Raw genomic sequence first — 17,962 nt, forward strand, 5'->3', positions numbered from 1 at the left:
TCTCAACATATATCTGAGCTCACTTAATATTACAGACTGAAAAAAACTATGAATAAAACAGAGATTCTCAAAATAGCAGTTATTGCAACATGTATAATCAGCACACATTAAAATTTACGAAGCCTGAAAGAATTGCCCAACATATCTAAAGAAGACATAGATTAAAAAAAAAAAAAGAGGAGCATAGGAAAATGATGGAAACCTTGAATGAACAATATAGAAAAGAATTACAATTCATGAAACAGATTCAAAAAGATATCCAAGAAATTAAAAAGTCCATCAAAACCTGCCAAAATCACTTAAAAGAGACTAAAGTTAGACTTTCAAACCTTGAAGATGGGATTGCAGCTAACAATCATAAAAGGAACAATCTCTTTAAAATAACAAGGAATCAGGAATTAACAATTCAACAGCTGCAAGATGATGCAAAGAAGCATAATTTAAGAATGACAGGTATCAATGATGAAGAAGGGGTTAACACAAATGAAATTAAAAGGCTATTTACAGAAGTAATAGCAGAAAACTTCCCAAACATGGGAAAAGAATCTGATAACTGATACTGATAAGTGAGGCATAGAGAATTCCAGCTAGCCATAACCAAAGTAAATCTATATCCAGACATATAATAATCAAGATCCCAAAAATTCAGCAAAAGAACAGAATACTAAAAGCTGTTAGAGAAAAGAAACAGATCATCTATAAAGGAAAACTAATCAGAATCATGGCAGACTTGTCAACACAAACCATCAAGTCAAGAAGAGTCTGGAGTGAAGTATTTCAAATCCTGAAAGAAAACTTCCAACACAAATTGATGTACCCTGCAAAACTATCTTTCAAAATTGATGGAAAAATAAGATACTTCCACAATAAAGAACTAAAGGAATTCACGACCACCAAACCAACCCTACAAAGATTGCTAAAGGATATTCTAGAGAGAGACAAAGATGACCATGGTTCCAGGAACAGCAGCAGAGGAGGATCACCAAACAAGACAGGCAATTGAATAAATGGGAAAACTGGAGGGCCAACAGCAGGCATACTGTTGGCAGAGACAAACCAATCTATGCTGTTGTAACCATTAATATAGATGGCCTCAATTCAGCAATAAAAAGAAACCCAGGGAGAGTGGCTCAAGAAACAAGATTCATCAATATACTGTATACGAGAAACACATTTAACTGGAAAGGAAATTCATAGACTGAAAATGGAGAGAAAACAAGTGTTTCATATGACAGGAGACAAAAAAAAAAAAAGCAAGAATAATTTGCCCATCAACTGCAGAATGAATAAGAAAGGTATAGTACTTTAATGCAGTGGAAAGCTACTCAGCAATACAGTAGAATAATCTCGAGGCTCTTGTAGGCAAATGGATGCAACTGGAGATCATACTAATAAGAGAAACAGTTTGAATTCACACAATGAACCGTAGCATAAAAAACAGAAGGAGTCAGTGGGATCCAAAAAGCAAAATAGTTATTGTGAAAGTAATAGGGGAGGAAACACCTGGGAGGGTAAGGTGGTAATTATTGTTAATTTCTTATTGTCTTGCTTTGAATTCTTGTATTATTTCACAATTTTGTTAGGTTTGGATTTGTTCTGTCTTATTTTGTTAGATTTTACTTTGTCTGATGGTATGGGCATTTATTTTGAACATAATGAGATGTATTATTATAATCATGATTGATTTCCTATTGTCTTGTTTTGAAGTCTTACAGTATTTCATTTGTTTGTTTAATTGTTTTATTGTTTTATTTTATTTGATTTCAATATGTGTGATGATATGAATAGCTATTTTAAAGAAAATGAGACATTATGGCAGCCATTGCTTATTTCTTATTATTCTGTTTTGAAGTCTTATCATGCTTTTATTCTTTTGTTTTGATTGGTTTTATTGTTGTGTTTTATTTAATTTTATTTTGCATGACAGTATGGACAACTTTGTTGAAGAAACTGAGATATTAGAGTAACCATTGTTTATTTTCTGTTATCTAGTTTTGAAGTCCTGTCATGCTTTCATTCCTTTGATTAGTTTTGTACAATTTTGTTACATTTGATATTGTTGTGTGTGAAGGTATGGACAAATATTTCAAAGAAAACAAGAGACATTGTGGTAGCCACTGTTAATATCCTGTTGTCCTGTTTTGAAGTCCTGTGTTGCTTGCATTGTTCTGTTCTGATTTGCTTTGCTCTGTTTTGTTTTATTCTCTTTAAAATAAAAAATTTTTAAAAATTACCAAGTCAATCTGCCCATGGATATTAAAGCAATTTTTCCAAAATGTTTCCCATCTTTGTTTTGGAGGTTGAACTCCTTGTGGATGCCAAGTGTTCTATCACCAAACTGCTTGCTCCATTAGTTGTCTAGTCTAGCCTTGAACTTGTAATCCTCCTGTCTCAGCCTCCTGAGTAAAGTGGGATTACAGCATGTGCCAGCTTGCATAGCTCCACCATTCCTATCTAAATACAACAGCCTTGTAAGGAAATGTGCCAAGCACTGACCACATAAGAAATCAGCTACTTAGAATAAAGGGCAGTTCGACCCTCAGCGTCCCACTTCCATTCTTACTCAATTATCTTCCTTTATTTTCTGTCCTCTAAATCATATTAATCTCCCAAATAGGGTGAAGCAGAACATCCTTATATTTCAGGTTTTAAAATATCACCTTGCAACTGTTAACTGAAAACCCAAATTGCCCTTTCAGGACACCCTCACAAAGGTGTTTTGAAAGGGGAATCTCTCTGGGCACTCCAACTCCCACAAAGAATCTTGGCTGGAGACAAAGAATCCCTACACGCTAATCCACCTCCCACGGCCCAGATCCGGTCTTTCTCCCCATTCCTCTTCAGCGGTTTGCTTATGCCAAGCTGCCTCTCTAATCTTGCCCCCACATCCTGAGTGCGACAGATCTGCTGGCTAAGGGTGCAGCTCACACTCATATTTCCTGTTCCTAAACAGTTTTCATTTGAATAAAACTGAGCAGCAAAATAAGCATGTAGTTTTGTTTATGTACTGATTTACTTATTTTTCGAGACAGGCTCTCGCTATGTAGTTCAGGCTGGCTTTGAACTCATTGTGTAAACCAGGCTGGTCTTAAGCTCACTGCGGTCCTCCTGGCTCAGCCTCCAGCGCGCTGGGATTGTAGGCGTCCACCACTACACCAGGCCGAACGTGTAGTTTAATGTTGCCCTTTTACCAGACCATGCAGCATGTTCAGTGTTGGTTTTGCACTTGTTTCATGACACACAGTGCAAGGTATTATTAAAACTTTGTGAAAACCAATTAAAATATCACTTTGGGTTTTCCATGAACTAGCTCCTCAAATAACTTGCAGAAGAGAGAACTTGCAGGTAGACGACGAGGCGAGGCAGGGGCTGGGGGTAGGGGTGCCCACGGGCGGTGGGCCCGACTCCCCCGTTTGGATCTGAGACTGTGGGTTTACTGCACCCGGGCTTCGGCCCACAGCCTCCGCGCGCAGCAGCCGTGGGAGCGACCTGGAAGGGCTGCGAGGATTACAGACAGCAGTGGTCCATAAAGGCGCTTAGGTCAGTGTCCAGTAAATAAAACCGCATGCTCTGGTGAGTTCCTGGAGTTCAAGCATTGTGAACAGAATCCACCAAATCATTTGTTAACAGGGTGTAGAGAGAGTCATTTGAATTATGGAAGGGAGGTCGTGATGGCAGGGAGACCTCAGACCAAAGGCCCTCGCTGAATTGCAGCCAACCTTCAGGGCTGCCAGCTGATAAACCCCGCCTTGTTATAACTTCGCTGGTTACAGGATCAGATGAAGGCTGTCTGCCCAGAGAAATCATAATTTATATGAGAAAATAAATTTCATAAATAAAAAAACAAATTCGCTGGTCTGTGGCATTCAGGGATAGCAACAGAAAAAGGACTAAGTAACATGTAAACCTGGGGGAAGGGATACATATAAAATATGTATAAAGGATAGTATCAAACCATGTATTTGCGGGAAAAAGATACTTTTGTTTTTATTGGTAGGGTTTCCCCGTGTGGCTCAAGCTGGCTTTCAACTCCTGGGTACAAATGATCTTCCTGCCTCAGTCTCGCAGGTAAGTACTTGGGACACTTCTGCTTAAAACCGTCTTTCAGATATCTGTAACCTGCACCCAAGACAATGGTTATTATGATGAAACTATGATTACTTTTCAAAGGTCGCATATATCCACTCACAAATAAAGAAGCAGAACTATTTGGGAGGAATTTGCATTTCGTGAAATAGAAGGCATTATGTCCATAGAACACAGATTACGTTATGACAACAGCTTCACTTTTAATCTTTCTCAGAATTTTTTTCAACAATCACATAGCTGTAAAATTGGTCTTTTCCTTTATGAATCAATGGGAATTTTTACAGGCTTGTGCCATTTTCTACAAAATACCAGCGCTTTAATAGCAAAACCAAAATAGATCATCTAAATGGTTTTATAGTACACAAGAGCAGGAATATTATCATGCCAAAAATATTTCTGAATCGATTAATAAATAATGAAATGTTTAGATCGAGTGTATGTATGTTTACGTTGACCAGGAATCGACTAAAGGAGAACCAAGCTTTCCAAAACGACAGTTTAAAATCAGCTTGCAGCTTGAACTTGACACTGTTGAAATGCACTGCGCAGTGTAGGGTCTGTAGCAGCTTTGCCCGCGCATCAAGAGCTGCTGTGGCGCCGGCCCGCTCTTAGTGAGCCCGTCACGCTCTGCGAACCCCTCTGCAGCGCGCGGGAGACTGGCGAGGCCACCCCGCGGCCGTCCCGGGGAGCCTTGCTCGGGCAGCGCCCTCCAGGCGGCCGCGAGCGAAGGCGCTTAGAAGCGTGGCCCAGGCCTGCCAGAAGCCACCGCCAGCAAGGGCGGAATCAGTCCCTGGAACCCACCCAGCGCATCCCAGGAGGCTGAAGAATGAAGTTAGTTCGAAATCGCCTTGTAAAAATAGAGACGTCCCTGGGTGGGCTCGAACCACCAACCTTTCGGTTAACAGCCGAACGCGCTAACCGATTGCGCCACAGAGACTCTGACGGTGGCGGGCGCTCCAGCCGCGGCCTTCAGGAAGAAGTGCTGAGCCGGCGCTCGCCTTCCCCGCCGGCGCCTCGTTCGCTGCAGACCGGGACCGCGTCCTCGCCCAGCCTGCCGAGCCTGCCGGCTTCCACCCCGCACCCGGAGCGCGCAGGCGGGGCCGGGGATCCCGCCTCCCGGGCGGGGAGTGAAGGGGCTGCGCCGCCCCGGCGGCCCTCGTGGGCAGCAGCAGCCTCATCCGCGCTGGCACACGGCTTTTGTTTCGGACTGTGCAGCGCCTCGCTGGCTGATCTGCTCGGCAGAATTCTCTGAGCTGCATTTTCCTTCTGCATTTCAGATCCGAGTGTGCCTGAAGGTCCTGCGCAGCGCCCCGTCCGGGTACGAGCGTCCGTGAGCCGGCGTCGCCGGAGAGGGGCTCGGAGAGCAGGTCACACTCCGCTGGGATGCATTCCTCAGCCCGCCTCGGGTCCGGCTGAAAGTAGCCCACACTTAGCCACGTCTCACAGGATATTTCCAACCCATCCGGAGGCAAGAGAAGATAAACGCAAACAAAACAAAACAAAACCCAGCACGTGTGGCCGCCCCTGTCAGGTTCCAGCGCACACTCTGCTGGCGAACGCGCTCTGTCCTGTAAACACCTCTATAAATGTCCCCACAAATGCCCCAAAGAACAGCCTTTTCTGTGAATGTTTCTTGGACACCTTTTGAGGGATTCTTCAAAATCCTAGATCGTCTTTCCTTTTCCTTTTCTCTCCTCAAAGAATTGTTTCTTTCTCTTTGAGAATGTTATTTAAAAAAAAAAAAATTTCCCCTCTAGGGCAGGAAATCACTCTATCCAGAACCGCTCGAAAAAGAACCTTTGAGCCGCTCCCCGCCTCGCGGGTGGTGAAAATTTAAATTGGCTTTGGAACTAAGGACCAACAGTTTCTCGAAAGCCTTGAGCTGTTAAACAGCTGGGAATTCACGCCAAGCTATGACGCTTCGCTTTCAGCAGGCTTTCAGAGGAGCTTTCAGATGAGCGCTTGAAAATCTGAACGGGGAAACAATCTAGGAGACTTACATAGAGCACTGAATGAGTCTGATTTCATTAGCTGGTAATACCTTTATACTTAAATCAGGTACATATATTTATACATTATATACTAAAGCCACCAGGCGCTACCTTTTCTGCTTCAAATATCAAAATGATCGTCCCACCCACCTGGGCACAGCTATTGTTCTGATGCCTGCTCAGCTGAGACAGACTGCAACTGTGATTCCTCACTGCCCTTCATTAAATATTTATCTTCCTGCTTAAAATAATATTAGGCACAGTTGTGTTCAGGTCAGTATCTTTTGCTCCCATCTCTTTTCCTTGCTGAAACAGCACACTAACATTTTAACCCCAAAAGGGGAGAGACAATGAGCAGCGGTTGATGAAAACAACTAATTTGGAAAGGCAGAGTAGCTCCTTGTACACCAAAAATCTGTTTATATCCAGTACAGCTGTTTACTTAAACATTTGGTCCTCAAGCCCAGTCTTGGAGTTTTTAACACTTTTTAAGTAAATAGCTACTTCTACTCTCCACTGTTTGTTAGCTTTGCTTTTTTGTGTCTCTCCATTTGAAAAAAAGGTTCAAAAGAACAAATAAATATTAAAAAATACTACCTAGAATCTGAGCATTTCTCTCCAGTGATGTCCACAGACACAGCTTTTATGCAAAATGTCCATTTAAAAACAACAGAGCAGCATGTGCTACCATCTACGTCTTTGTGATTATCTGGTGTCAGGCCTTAATGCTTACACTCAGTTTTTAAAGGCAAATAAAATCCACTGGGTCAATTTTTAGAAACATATTTCTTTGTCCTTAAATTTCAGAATAATCTCTCCTAAAAATGATTCTGATAGTTCATTAGTGCCTAGGTCTTTGTGGGGCTGCTCTGTGAGGATTAATGGGGTCATATTTAATTTTCTTTTAGGAGAGAGAGACAGGACATCTGTGGAAAGGAGATCCACGTGTCTTCACAGACAATGCGTGATGGCCCCACTGATTTATAGCCTTTCCAGATACTGAGTCCACTGCTTCCAAATACTGTTTCTCAACAAAATTGGTAACTTTATGGGACATTTCCTAACACCACTGTGCATGATCATTAGGTATTAAGGTTTTCAGTTATTGTATGTCAGAAGGACTGTGACCAAGTTGTTAAAAATGAGCAATCCAGTTAGACATGGTGATGCACCCCTGTAATCCCAGCACTGGGGAGGGTAAGGCAGGAGAATCACGTCAAGTTTGAGGCCAGCCTGGGCTAGTAAGCAAGTTCAAAGCCAGCCTATACTACATAGTGAGACCCTGCCTCAAAAACAGACCAAAAAAGAGCAGTCTAGTTAGAATTTAAAACATACACAGAAGCAAGAGTGTTTAGCTTAATAGTAAAACACTTGCTTAGTATGTGCAATATCATAGGTTCAATTCCCAGCATTGAAGAAATCAAAACAAGAGGAAACCCAATTAGTTGGAGAAATATCCCAGTGAATACAACTATGTAGCAGGGAACAAAAGAGAATTCCAAATCAGATGCCATTAAAAGCAAAAGAAGAACTCTGAGACCAATTTTACCACATTTTGCAAGTGATTTATGGTAATGTTACAGTGAATCCTCCAAGATTAAAGAATGTCTTCCACTCATCAAAAGCATCCTTATTTGAAACTGATTACTAAGAACCAGTTGTCAAAAAAAGTGAAGGTATATCATGTACAGGTACAAATTCCCTATGATGAATTGTATCAATAAACCTAAATTTTAAAAAAGATCATTATCCAATAAAATTTGTATTTTTCCTATAAAGTTATTAAAGAAAAACATCAGTTATCAACTCAGTAGGCCAATAGCAAATGGTAGAAAACAGGATTGATAGTTGACTTAGATTGGGTCTACTCTGAAAATACACAAGAAAATTAAGATAGGTATGCATATCATTTCTTTTTCCATTATTTTCAAAGTCATGTCACTTAGTGGAAAATTTTATGAAATGACTCAAATAGTCATCTATTTTTAATAGGCAGAGATGATTTACAGACAGGAAAAGCAAAAGACAATATATAAATAATCGACCCAGAGTTCAAATAAAAATCATTTAAGCCGCGTTCGCCATGAACTTCTCTTTCATGTGAGGAATAAGCTCCCATTATTTTTATGGTTTTACCATATAATACAGAAATACATTTTAATCACTGCTTATCACCTTAGCAGAAAAGTATTATTCACGAGACGATTTCAACCTTGTCCAAACCAACAGAATCTTAGACGCAGCTGGGGATGGTGGGCAGCAGGGCAAGGACTTGAACTTTCTTGAGTCCACTAGGGGTGGAGGGGCTTCTCCTAGAAGGCCTGTGGCTCCCTCCGGGTCTGAGGGGACCTCCCTGAGTTCACCTTGTCACCTGTCTCTTAACCACTGTTAGCAGGCAGCCACAGGCTTATATATACCCTCCAACATGTCCAGCAGAAGCAGCTGGCCGCAGCAGTCCTTTGCTGTCTACTCCGTACACTGAAAGTGTGATGCGCCAGCAGTCCTGCCTATGCTTCTCAACACACCTATTTAAAAGCTAGCATGTGAGGAAATCAGAACACATCCTCATTTGCTTCAAAGCATAAAGAACGTGAGGCAGATAGCAAAGCGAGACCCAGACAAGGCTCTGAGCTGTGGACTGCTCAGAGCACCGGAGAGCACAGGGGTCCTCAGCGAGGAAGCGGGAGACAGGAGAGAGGAGGCCAGTGTGGAGCAGATCGGCAAGGGGCAGATGGAGGAGGAAGGGTCCTGCATATTCCTGGTTTCAGATAAGCGTTCCTCTATTTCTTCCAATATAAAATTAGTAATACTTGCCTACTTCATGGAAAAATAACACTCAAAGCTACTTTCTTTCTAAAGTGTTAGACAAATGTGTTACTTAAAATTTTTAAAGATCTGTTTAAAAGAAATAGAAGACAAAAATTATGATTAAAGCAGACAGCATAATTTCAATTCAACTGGAGAATCCAGGTGTCTTGTCATAAAGGCCAGGAAACCACAGGGCACTGTCATACCTCCCTAGTGCCCTCCAAATGTTCCCAAGGAGGACACAGAAGACACAATATGTCTTCCCCTACAGCTGCACATAACAGCAAAATTTCAGGTATGAGGAATACAGTCTAATGCCCTAGGATAGCTCCCTCCCACACAATGGATAAAATTAAACTCAAAGCCGGGTGTAGTGGTGCACTCCTGTAATCCCAGCACTTGGGAAGCTGAGGCAGGAGGATCATTGTGAGTTCAAGACCAGCCTTTGCTATAAAGTGAGCACAAGGCCAGCCTGATCCACATAGCAAGACCATGTCTCAACAAACAAAAATAAACAAAAAAACTCAGTTACATTGTGAAGACAATTGTGCCTAATAAAATGACAGTACAAAGGGAGATCCTCACACAACAAATAGCCAGGCAATCATTAAAATTTTTGAAGACAGATAAACACTACCTTGGCATTTAGAGCTATAGGTATAGTCTAAAAATGAAGCCAGCTAGATATAACAATCCATGCATCACAAAAAATAAACCTCATGGTATCACAGAATGATTCACCTTAGAGTATTGTAAATACAAAGTGCTCTCATATGTTGAAAGTGCCATCCTTCCAGAGGAATGATTTTTAAATGTGAGCTAACAGGAATAAAATTGGGGCCTGAAAACTACAAGACACAGTAAAAGTTAAGTCTCTGAGAGTGGGAGTGTGATTCAGTGGAAAAGCGTGTGTTTTAGTATGCATGAGGCCTACACACACACACAGACACACACACAGTTAATTTTCTCCGGTTCTTTAAGGACATGAACATTGTTATGAAAATCAAAGCCCTGGGCTCCTTTTGTTTTATTCTCAGCTTTGGACAATCATAACTTGCTCAGCACCTCTTGACTTTGTCCACTCCTCCTCAGCACCCCGCATTCCCATCACTCAGTATTAAATAAAACACTTCCTATATGTTTCCCTAAACTCCAACAAATGTATACCCAAACTAATACCTATGTGTAGCATTCTATGTATCAGAATACGTGTACAATAATAAAAAAACAAGATTTATAATGCTACAAATTTTATAATACAATAATACAGCATTAACATAATACAAAATAATACAATGATTCAATACAATAGAGCATTACATGGGGCATAGCTGCAATCATTTACTGTCAGATCCTATGCTAATCCTACACAAGAATTCCCTTTCCCTCTCGCCTACTCCCTAGGTATTACTGTTATGTCCTTTTTATGGATGTGGAAATTTAGGTTTACACATGGTTTGACTTTAAATCTATTTGAATACAAATAACCTGCCCAACGTGCCCACTGCTCTTGGATTCCTGCCTAGGTTCTGCTAATTCCTTTACTTACCCCTTGCCTCTCTTTCAATTCTAGTTGCAGCACAGATGGTGGCCTCCTCCTCTGTGAAAATTCCACAGCTCCTTGCGATGAGGTATGATGAGGTACAATGTTTCCTTCTAGGAGAACTTCTTCCTTCTCTAAACCTCACCTTAGGCTACAACCATGTTGGTACTTATTTAATTCTCCCTTCTAATTTGTATACTCCTTGGGTGAGAAATGCTATCCATTTTTATATCTCCTGTGGCACTTGACAGTCGTGCCACACAAATGAACTGAGGATAGTTTTAAATAATAATGGAAATAAAAGGACCACATTAAATATCTGTCACAAAAAATCAGTATGGTTTACAAGTTTGTACTTAGAACTTGACCAAGCACAAACTGGCCAAAGAAGTGGCTAATAAGAATCCAAAGCAGTCATTTCTAGAAAAAAGTTTTAAACCTGTAAATGTGTAAAGTTCAAGGCACTGCTATTTCTAGAGGTGATTTTGACATCATTAAGAGCAAAGCAATTTTCCAGATATAATCATGTAAAACTTTATACAATACTCTGTCACGCACTGTTCCAAGTTCTTTTCAAATATTTACTCATTATAGCAATAAATTATATTCCAAGATTATCACCTCAGCTTTACAGAAGAACCGTGGACATGAGGCCACTCACCCCGGGTCACACAGGTGAGGGACACAGTCAGGGCTCAAGACCAGGAGTCTTTCTTTAAATCACTCCTTTGACCATTGGGATCTGCTGCCTCTATTTTGTTTTTTAAGTTACAGAATAGTTCTCACATAATATATGATTAATATTTTTAAAGAATTTAGAAACTGTAAAAATATATTTTACTAATTTAAAATGGTTTTGACATAATTTCAGACTTAAAAGTTACAAGAATAGCATGAAGAATTCAATCAACTTCCTCAAATGATAACATCTTGCTACTTTGGCCTTATCTATTTCCTCCCTCAACATGTAGTGTTTTTCCTGACTTGTTTGAGAGTAAATTTCAAACACGATATCCCCTAAATACTTCAGTGTATTTCCTAAACTAAGGAATTATTTTACATAACCTCAGTAAAACATACAGTTGGAATTACACAGTTGGAACAATACAGTTGGAATTATAACAAAACTCAGGATGGGTTACATTAAATTGTGCTTTTACTTTTTTTAGTCTCCACCAATCCCTGAGTATCTTACTCATTGTCTCTGTGCAAATTGTGATTTTGACATTTCTGAAGATCACAGACCAACAGGATATTCCCAAATAGTGAATTGTGTGGTATTTCCTCAGGATTCAATTTAGATTAGGGATGCTCTCCCCTTCTTGCTAATTTGCATAATAGACTGGATATTGCAACATCAGCCTAAAACAATGGTAAAACAACAACAAAAAGTCTGGAACAAGCACAAAGGTGTGTCACTTTGATCATGAGTTTGGCAGTCGCAGAACAGTGTTCTTCAATATCACACAATATGGTAAAAGATAAACTTGAACTTCTGAGACTTGCAAACCTGAGATTCACACAGAGCTTAGGTCAATCAAGGTTTAGTTAGCTGTGCATCCTCTTAGCCTGGGTTGTTTTCCATAAAACAGACCCTGAGTATGACCTATAAGGCACAGGGAGCAGAAACTTTTCAGATTTAGCACTATTTAATCACAAAGATCAAAAATCCTTTCAGAGATGTTCAGCAGAAGTATTATGCCTAAGGGGTCCCTTTAGCAAGACAAAAAGAATTTGCCCAAGGTGTGTGTGTGGGGTGTTTTCCCATATGAGGGAAAATATAAAATACAATACCTATGGTAGTTTGAAGATCTCCATGAGAGCTTCATTTTATTAATGCAGCTCTTTCATCCAGGGAATATTTACACATTTTTCTATTAAAAGTATCAATGACAAAGACTATAGGTATAAGGATTTATGGTTGGTGTGCCTGTCTAGCATGCCACATGGATTTGACTCCAGTACCAATAAAAGCTCTTTAAAAAGTAATATAATAGTCACAATAATATCACTATTAATTGAGAGACTCAAAGGCCTCGAGTCAAGAAATTTTATTTTGATTTGTGAGAATCCTTGCGTTTAGAACAGCTATTAAAGCTTTACTTTAAATCAGTAGGGTAGAACACATATTTTTATAAAATTGATAATCTGAAGAGGTTTAAAGTTGAAGACTACCTGCCAAGTTAGGTCAATATATGAAGCAGTTTATTAATCAAATGCCTCAATTCATAACTGATTTTAGAACTGTTTGGAAGAAAAGGGCTGCTGACGGCCACATAATTAACAAGGTGGAATTGTGTAAAAGGGCTCTGCAGGTGAGGACTTACTTTTAGATTTATGCATGAACTTATTTTAGATGGGGTTGATGTAAAGTCTCTTTTTCAAGCAAGTATGAAAGAAAAAAATAAAACTATAGCCACAAGCCTTTCGAATGATCTAGTAGTTGGAGAATAAGAGTTTCTTCTATGCAATTTACTTTGCCATTCCCGATTTGTAGCTGTGTAATTGGCATGAGGATGGACACACAGATGAGTGGAATAGAATTGAAAATTCATGCATCTTGGCCAATAGATATTTGAAAAGAGCACCAAGACAAGTCAATAAGGAAAGAATGGCCTTCTCAGCAGGTGGTTCTAGGAATGCCACATATATACATTCAAATGGTAGAGATGAATCCTTAGCTTCCACCACACATAAAAACTGAGTCAAACTGAATCAAGGACCTACTGGTGAGAGTTAAAACCATAAAAAAAAGCAACAGGAAAAAACATGAGCCTTAATCTGTATATAGGCAATGCTTTTATGAGTATGATACCAAAGTACAGCCACAAAAGAAAAAAAAAGTTGGATGTTATCAAAATGATAAACTTTTGTGCTTCAAAGGACAGTAACAAGTAAAAAAAATTAACACATAGAAGAAAATATTTGCAAATCATGTATCTGATAACTGTCTAACATTCAGAATATATAAAGAATTCTTATAATAAGAAGAAAAATAATCCAACTTAAAAAATGGGCAAAGGATTTATGGCCACTCCTCCAAAGAATATAAACAATGTCAGAAACACACAAAGAAATGCTGAATATCATTAGTTATTAGGGAAATGCTAATCAAACCACAATGAGATAACACTTTGCCTATGAAGAAGGTGGTAATAAAAAAAAGATGTTAATAAGTGTTGGCCAGGATGTAGAGAAGCTGAAATTCTTATACATTGTTGATGCTCACTATAGAGTAATGTGGCTAGTTTGAAAAACAGATTTTTCAAAATGTTAAACAGAGTCACCATATGATCTGGCAAGTCTACTCCTAAAGAATTTAAAACATACAGCCATAATACAATAATTTTTAAAATGCCATTATGCACAATAGCCAAAAAATGGAAATCAACTCAATAGGCAACCAATTAATGAGCAGATAAACAAAATGTGACATGTCCAATTAACAATATTATTTAATCATAAAAGAGTGAAGTACAGATAATGCTACAAAATAGATGAAAACTTTATGTTAATTTTGTATTGCTAATGTAAAATAGCCACATACAAAAGGTCATATATTACATGACTCCACTTACATGAAACATTCATCATAAGCAAATCTTTATAGACACAAAATAGAGCCAGAAACTGGAAGAAGGAAGGATGAAAATTGACCACTCCTGGGTAGGGGTTTCTTTTATAGATGATAAAAGTGTTCTGGAATTAGATAATGGTGATCCTTGCACAATCTACAGATACTCTGAATTGTGCCTTTTAAAAGGGTAAATTTTGCTATGTGAATTATTATTGGTGTTTTTGAAACAAGGTCTTACTATGTAGCTCAGGCCTACTTTGAACTTGCTATGTAGCCCAGGTTGGCCTTGAATTTATGATCCTTCTACCTCAACCTCCTGAGTGCTAGGATTCTATGCCTGCACCACCACACTGAGCTATATGATTTACATCTTCATTATAATAAATAAATTAATTAATTAATAATAACAGGAACGTAACGATGCCTTTGAATTGTTTACCAGTGTATAAACAAGAGTGCAGAGTTAGTTGACTTGCCCAAAGTTAGCAGCAGAAACTGCATTCTGATTTTCAAATACGTGTATTTTAGTCTACTACTGTGACAAGCTGCATCTACGAAATGGGTGAAAACTTTATGCTAATTTTGTAATGCTAAAGTAAAGTAACCAGATATGTAAGACCACATATTGTATGACTCCTCTTATATGAAACATTCATCATAAACAAATCTTTAGAAACAGAAAGTAGAAGCCAGAAATTGGAAGGAGAGATGAAAACTGTGACCAGCTGCACCTAACCCCAATCCTATGCTAAAACTGACAGCTGCTTTCTTGTTATTTATTGAAGTTTTTTGACAAAACCACTAGGAGACACTTTCTTGCATATACCCATATCACAGAGCCATATAACTTATAAACTATAAGTTTCTATTTTGCTCATATGTAATTTACTCCTATATTATGTTTACCTAGGACAGATACTTAAAATAATTAGTATACATCACTGAGTATACACATGCCCAGTACTATCTACATGTTGTAAATGTAGAACTCAAGCTAAATAAATCAGGGTACTAGATGAGCCAGGCAAGGCAACTCATACGGGTCCTTCTAGCACTCAAGAAGCTGATCCAGAAGGATCTTTGTGAGTTTGAGGCCAGCCTGGACTACATAGTAAGACCTTGTCTCAAAAAAACAGAAACAAACAAACTAGAAATATAGATTGAGAAATCACTGATAAATAAGTGCTACTCAGAATCCCAAACTGGATGACCTCGATCGAGAGGAAGAAGCAGAAGCCACTAGAATTAAGCTGTGGGTATTTCAGAGCAGTCAGAAACCACCATGCTAGAGACAAGTGTGGATATAAAAATGGTTAGTGAATGACAGTGGCAGGAGAAAGTAACCCCCACCTTGTATTAAACCTTCTATCTTATTCCACTGTTTTTATTATTTATTTGAATTTTTTTCTTTTTTTAGACAGAGTCTTGATAAATAGTTCAGACTGGCCTGTGATATGGGCAGAAAAATGATGGACTCCAAAAACTAAAAAGAAGCGCTTTATTAGCTGAGCTCAGCAGCGACACTATCCCAGAAAAGCAGCCAGTAAGTGTGAGCAGAGCCAGGGGCTGCAGGGAGTTATAAAATAGCAAGCCGCAAGGGGAGGAGTCAGGATCCTAGGGTCAGTTTGTCCCCATAAAAGGAACCAGGGAGGCAGAACCAGGGAGGCAAGGAGGGGGTTACATGGTGAGTTTGTTACAAGGTTGCAACTTAACTGGCAATTACACAAGTTTTACAGGAAGAGATCCACTTATAATAAGTACAGCACATTTTGGGTTTTTGAGTTTGTAACAGCCTGGAACTGACTTTGCAACGCAGTCTGGTCCTGAACTTTCAAGGATCCTCCTTGCGAGTGCTGGGGTGACAGGCATGTGCCACCACCCTTGGCTTTACACTGGCTAGTCCCTGAGCTGAGCAGATTTCTGCATTCTTCTACTGAAAAATGAATTTTTTAGAATTTACATAAGTCATGGACACCTTTCAAATTCTAAGATGTCACAGAGTTTCTCCATTCCTTACTTCACTTAACCATGGCCATTTTTTAAAAAAATGTGGGATAAAGATGGTGGCCCTGGGCTATGGCCATGTTCCAGTGGTAGAGAGCGTATTTAGAACACTCAAGGCCCTGGGTTTTATCACCAGCAGTAAGAAAATAAGTAAATAAATAAACAAAAATAAAAAACTTCCTCTGGAGGGGCTAGGAAGGAGGCAGGTCCTTGAAGATAGGGCTGAGCCTGAGTCTCACCTCCTCACCCACACGCTTTCCACCTTGGGACTAAGTCCATGCATGGTCCTGTGTTTGTGGCTCTGCCCAAGGAACCTAACAGCCCTCTTTACCACACACACATAGACAAGAGTCAGGCTCCCCATGGAACAGACAATAGTAGCAGGAGAGTCCTGGATTTGTCCAAACTCATAGCTTTGCACACATGGTTCTCCTAGTTTTGTCTCCTTGGCAGGATCTTCACACAAAACATGTCATTACAATATGCATCATCAGGAATTGGCTCCCATGACTGTGAAAGTAGAGAAGCCCCACAATCCTTCATCTGCAAGCTGCAGATCTAGGAAAACCAGTGGTTTAGCTAGATGGCTAAGAGCCAGAGAGCTGGTGGTAGAGAGTTCAGTTCAAGTCTAAAGGCCTGAAAAAGGATAAGGAGCACCAAGAAAAGAAGGAACGGATGCCTGGCTCTGTTAATCATAGACAGCACATTCTCCCTCCCTCCCCCTTTTTGTTCTATACAAGCTCCTGCAGACCGGATGATGCCCACCCACACTGAGGAGGCCCCTCTGCTTTACTCAGTCTAGTAATTCAAATGCTGCACTCGTCCATCACAGACACACCCAGCACTGTTTAACCGCTACATGGGAATGCCGTGGCCTGGTCAGGTTGAGACATACATTACCATCACATACATACCATCTTCTACACTCATCCTGACTAATCTCTTCCACTCTCAGAGGACCAATCCCAATCCAGATCGGCTCCTGAGTGCCAGTATCACAGGGCCATCTTGCCGTTACCAATATCTCACATGCAAAATGCCAAACAATGGAACCTGTTCTTCAAAGGCATGTTCTTTCCGTTTTCTTAGCATCCTATACCCTTTAACCCAGACCTGCAATCTAGGAATTATCTTTTTCTCTCCCCCACACCATTGACAAGGAGACTTTATCCATTCTACCTGTATATTATATCTTAAGTCCCATGGTTCCCACAAAATCGTTAATCAATCTTCCAGCCCACTAATAAAGTGGTCTTTTAAAAGTACAACACTGGATGTCTAATTTACCAAATTGAAAAATCTTTTATTTTCTATACCATGATACCCAAACTGTGCACCAGGTCACCATCCTCAGTGAAAAAAATTCAGAGTTGCTGTAAGATATTTTAAACTTTGAGAAAAATATACCACACTTACCAGATAACCCACAAACTACCACTATTATGTCATTTGGTCCTAAATACTGAATAAATGGAAATTAGTATTTCTTTTGGCCTAGGACATCATAAAAAAATTACAGACATTATCAGCACTGTAAATTGAGAGTGTTTGGAAACTCATGACCTACCGAGTACCTCAAGCCTCTTGGCAAGGCATGAAGTGGCCCTTTCCCAGCTCATTTTCCTCCTATTATTCCTACTCCCCTCAATCTTACTCTACAGCCAAGCAGAATGACTTGAATCTCCCCAAATACATACTTCCAGCTGTCTTAAGTGGTTAAGCCCTGAAATTTAAAAGAGTAGAGACATGGAAATAGAGACAATGAAGAGACAATGTAGGGGTGAGGTCTGGTATCCTCAATAAAAGATGAGGTAAGTAAACTAAGGCAATCCAGTACCTACTGAGTAACATCGCACCTCAAAGTAACATCTCAAGGCAAATGAAATGCTACATCTGTTCAATGCTAATATGTTTTGCATAGTCCCCAGGAAGTAACAAGTAAACTAAACT

At 39.7% G+C, this 17,962-nt stretch overlaps 1 non-coding gene across 1 annotated transcript; it reads right to left on the reverse strand.

Annotated features, from left to right (window-relative positions):
• Positions 1–4,952: 4,952 nt before the first annotated feature.
• Positions 4,953–5,026, reverse strand: Trnan-guu (transfer RNA asparagine (anticodon GUU)). Its single transcript has one exon. It is a non-coding gene; the product is annotated as a tRNA-Asn (tRNA).
• Positions 5,027–17,962: the final 12,936 nt, after the last annotated feature.

The sequence above is a fragment of the Cavia porcellus genome, unplaced genomic scaffold (genome assembly GCF_034190915.1).
Source record: "Cavia porcellus strain 051 isolate PalLab524CR breed Dunkin Hartley unplaced genomic scaffold, mCavPor4.1 scaffold_27, whole genome shotgun sequence".
NCBI lineage: Eukaryota > Metazoa > Chordata > Mammalia > Rodentia > Caviidae > Cavia > Cavia porcellus.